Source organism: Myotis brandtii, unplaced genomic scaffold (assembly GCF_000412655.1).
Source record: "Myotis brandtii unplaced genomic scaffold, ASM41265v1 scaffold630, whole genome shotgun sequence".
NCBI lineage: Eukaryota > Metazoa > Chordata > Mammalia > Chiroptera > Vespertilionidae > Myotis > Myotis brandtii.
The window spans coordinates 764,294-769,495 of record NW_005370412.1 but is presented as its reverse complement, the minus strand read 5'-3'; positions in this window follow the sequence as shown (position 1 = coordinate 769,495).

The window sequence follows — 5,202 nt, the reverse complement described above, 5'->3', positions numbered from 1 at the left end:
GCGCAACATTACCAAGCAGCATCCCACTCTAGCCACCAAACAGGACAGAAAGGCTCTTTTGTAATTAGAAAAATCAGCGGTTAGTCACACACTAATCGAGGCCTATTTTTGTCAGAATTAGGTTAGTCTTCGTTAAGTGCTCCTCTAGAAGGAGGCAGAGGTCGAGTTCCCCACGGGGGTTGCCACTGATGCGGAAGAGATGACTCATGCTCACTATCGCACACTGTACAGATGGCTGGAGCGGCCGGTGGAGGCCCCCTGCCGCCTCGCCTGGGACTGACTCACGGTGCCCAGAATGGACGCCAGCACAGCGGGCCACGGAGGTCTCCCGGCGGATCCCTGTGCCAGCGGGACACACAGTTTCTCTGACCCCTTGCTAACAGGATGCCAGGGAGTGATCAGCTCGCTCACTGCGTACTGGTGGCTGGCACAGAGGAGCGCCTGGCATGGCTGGAGACTGGTCGCTTTCCGCAGGGGAATAAATAACCAGTATGGCTGGCTCCTGGCGACTTTTTCCCTTTGCCTGAAAGGCCCGCATCTTGGCAATCCCTCGGTCCTGGGCAAACCAACCGCTGGTGACCCTAGTCCTCTTGGCCAAGGGTAAGATCCAGCACCAAATCTGTACGTGAGGGACACTCCAGGTTGTCCACGGTGGAAGAACTATTACATGAGAACATGTCCCAGATGAAAGGGTGTTAGTAACTCCCTGATCTGGTAGTTCTCAAACTTCAGCGTGCATCAGAATTCCCTGGACTGTTTACTGACCATGCAGAATCCGGGGTCTACCCCCAGAAATTCTGACTCACTAGGCTTTGGGTGGAGCTCCATATTCTGCACTTTTATAAGCACCTTGGGTGGCCTTAATTACAAGTTCTCCATGAACTCATGTTCAAGAACCAGCCCCTCGTATTATTGATAAGAAATCTGTGTGGGTTCTGTGAGGCCACAAAACATGCCCAGTACAGCTGAACCCTCAAGTAACCATTCTCTTCCTACCTAGTCAGAGTTAGTTCCACTTTTACCAGTTCTGCATGGAAGCTAAGAACAAGGGCTGTGGCGGCAAACTGGTGGGGCTCACATCTGGCCCCACCATGTACTGACCTCAGGAGAGTCAATTCCCCCTATAAAACCGGCACAATAATTGTTCCTACTTCCTATGGTTCTTATAAGAATTAAATAGATTAATGTACAAAGCATTTAGAACAGGACCTGGCTCTGCATCAATGCTTGCTAATCTAATTATTGTTTATATAATTTAGTCTTATATATACTGGCCTTCTACCAGGACAACCCTCTATGATCACATGAATCATGGGGGTTTTTGTACATCTAATCTACTAGCAGGTCAGTATGTGTTGAGAGTCTGTAGCTAGAATTAAAGTCCCTGTTAAATTATTGGCGATTGAATATTTTACTTGGAAGAAAAACAAGACAGTCTAGTCTTATTAAATGAACACAAAGAAAAAAGAAGAAAAGAAGCCCAGAGAGGTAACATATCCAAATTCACACACAGCTATGGAATGGCAGTTCCTGGCTTAAAAACAAGGTCTCCAAACCCTCATTCCCGTTTTCCCGTGCCCAGAATGGCACTCAGTACGTAACAGGCACTAAAAATATTTTATTAAAAAAAAATGAAGGGTTCACTTAGAATGTCCTAGCGTGATCTAAGAGGGTCACATGATTGCAGCATGTGCTACGTTTCTCACCTCAGGACATAAACACACACTTTCTTCACCTGGAAAAAACTGTCCCGACTGTATTTTGCCCGGCTTCCTACTCAGCCTCTAGGAAGAACGGAAGCAGGAAACCTCTCCCAAGGACACAAGTCTGCGTTGAACATCTCTCCTATATCTTCCCATAGCACCTGGCAGTTTCCCTATTGTAACAATGTCAGCTATTCACACAAAACTATAGTTTGTCCATCCACTCCACCAGAACATAAGCTACCCTCACATAGGGTAGTAACTGTGATATTTTAATATTGTTTATTTGGGCACAATGGGGACCTAGCATATAGTAATAGTATTTTCAGATGAAGGTTAGAAACTGTGCAAGATGTTGATGCTTGTTTCCCAGCATTCATTCCCCTAGAATTCCCCCCACCCTCACACTGACATTTTTAGAGGTCACCTAACCACCAAACCAGAGAAAATATTTCCCAACCAATCTTCAGATGTGGCCTGTGACTAAGTGGTTACCACGGGAATATAAGCTGAAGTGACACGTACATAGTTCCTTAAAAGGAAATGCTTGCCATCTACTTTTTCTCCTTCCCTCTTTCATTGGGCTGCAAGGCCGTTGAGGGCAGGTTAGCCAGATCAGAACTTGCGGGGACAGAAAACAAGGCAAAGGATGGTGAAGCAGCAAGAGAGAAGGAACCAGGTTCCTGGGTGACCTTGTGTGATAGAACTGCCTGACCTGCCTCGGACCGGCTGCCTGACTTTGGACTGTTGCGCGAGGAATATATAAACCTATAACGTGTTTGAGTCCTTCTTTTTAGGGGTCTCTTTGTTACAGCTGCTGAGGCCATTCCTTAACTAAAATTAAAAAACAAAACACAAGGGCCTGGCCGGTGTGGCTCAGTGGTTGAGTGTGGACTCATGAACCAAGAGGTCACCAGTTCGATTCCAGGTCAGGGCATGTGTCCAGGTTGTGTCTAGTAGGAAGTGTGCAGGAGGTGGCTGATCTATGATGTTTTTCTCTCATCAGTGTTTCTATCTCTCTAACCCTCTCTCTTCCACTCTCTCTAAAAATCAATAAAAACATTTTTTTAAGTACAAAGATTCTAGACCAGTGGTTCTCAACCTTCCCAATGCTGTGACCCTTTAATACAGTTCCTCATGTTGTGGTGACCCCCAATTTCATTGTTACAAATTGAACATAATTAAAGCATAGTGATTAATCACAAAAACAATATGTAATTAAATATGTGTTTTCCGATGGTCTTAGGCGACCCCTGTGAAAGGGTAGTTCAACCCCCAAAGGGGTCACGACCCACACGTTGAGAACCGCTGTTCTAGACAATTCCTGGGAAGGTGCTGGCCATTCAGAACCTTTGCACAAGAAATAGTTAAGCTACATTGCCTGCAAAGAACAGCTATATTCAGTGAGTTAACCCTAATGCCAGAGGGAATTTATACTAGAACTATCTACCCAGAGATGATGACAGATGCCACAAGGGAAGGGCTGTCCTCCAAGACTGCCCCCCTTCCCTACCTCAGACACCAATCGCAAGTCTCGGGTTGTTACCTGAGCTTCTATCCAACGGGCTACATAGATGGGCTTTTCCAAAGGCCCCCTACCTTGGGTTCAATTAATTTGCAAGAACAATTCACAGAACTCAGAAAAACATTTTATTAGATTACTAGACAATTACGGTTTATTATAAAAGGATAGAACGTAGGAACATCCCGATGGAAGAGATGCATCAGGCAAGGTGTGGGGGAAGGTACAGAGGTCCCGTGCCCTCCGCCAGCACTCCACTCTCCCTGAATCTCTGCGTATTCATCATCCGAAGCTCCCAAACACTCCCCTTGGGGGGTGGAGGGTGGGTATGGAGGCCTCATGACATAGGAAGGCTTGATTAAGTCACTGGCCATTAGTGATGGACTCACCCTCCAGTCCCTCTCCCTCCCTGGAAACCAGGGAATGGAGCTGGAAGTTCTAAACCTTTATTCTTGGTGGGTTCACCAGCAAGCAGCCCAGGTCCTTAGGTTACTTAGGGGAGTTGCAAAGGTCCCCTCGTTAACTTAACAAAAGACACCTTTATGACTCTCCTTACTCAGGACATTTCAAAGGTTTTAGTAGCTCTGTGCCAGAAACAGGGACAGAGACCAAATATATACATATTTCTTACTATAAGTCACATCCTGTCACCTAGTGACACTTTTCCAGGAACTAGAAGTGGGCATGTTTGAAGGACCATTATGCTGCCTACTATACAAGAAGGCTATGGGTGAAGCTTGCCTGTCTCTCATAATGATCGTCTGTTTACTTGTAGGACAAACATTTTGTATATTTTGTTTTTATATGGCACTGAGTTAAGGATTGAGGTTCATTTTTTGCTCATTTTTCTTAAAAAGCCCCCCGAAAACAAAATCAACTATTCTTTCTCCAGTAAATTATATTGAATCTTTGTAAAAAAAAATCAATTGACCATACATATGTGGGACTGTTTCTGGAACATTTATAATACTCCATTATTCGGTATGTGCATATTTACACCATTAGCACACTGTCTTGATTGCAGTAGCTTTATAATAAATCTTGAAATTAAGTGCTGTTAGTACTTTATCTTTTCTTTATCTTTTTCAAAATCATTGTGGCTGTTCTAAGTCCTTTGTGTTTCCATATAAATATAAGAATTAGATTGTCAATTTCCTCAACAATAGCCTACTATAATTATGGCTGGGGTTACATTGATTCCTTTTATACATTGCTAGACTGATTTTACAAATTGCTGGGTTCAATTTGCTAATATTTTATCATGGTTTTTACATTTATGTTCATGAGAAATATTGGTCTATAGTTTCCTTTTTTGTAATGTTTTGGAATAAGATTAATGCTTTTTATAAAATGAATTGGGAAGATTCTCTCCCCCACTATTTTCTGAAAAACTTTAGGTAGGATTTATATTACCTCCTCCTTAACATATCCATGTCTTTATATTTTAAACAGGTATCTTATAAAAAAAAATACGTCCTTGGGTCTTGTTGTTGTTTTTTTAATCAAATCTGATGATTTCTGTTTCAGTTGGGGTATTTGGACCATTTATACTCCATGCAATTTTTTATATGGTTGAAAATCTATAATCTTTCTATTTGTCTTATATATTCTTTGTTCCTTTTTACCTGATTTCTGCCTTTTGTCTTTAAAATTTTCTAAAGCAGATCTTGGGGAGTCTTCACCGTATGACGGATAGCACAGCCCCTCTGCTAAAGCCTAGGGTCTCCACTCAACGCCCTGGTGTACTCACTAATGGCTCTCCAATCTGGCTGGTCATAGTTTGAACCCCTCCTCACAGCTTGCACGTCTCAGCAACCTGTGTGAGCTCTAGGGATTATTCTGATTACGATTCTCTGGGTGTTCTTTGCCTGGCTTTGAAGAGCTTCCTCTGTGAATGTGCAGCCCAGGCCTCAGCAAAGATTCATGAGGATCTTTTCAGGTTTCTGCTCACACCACATTTCTCTGAAATGCTGCCCT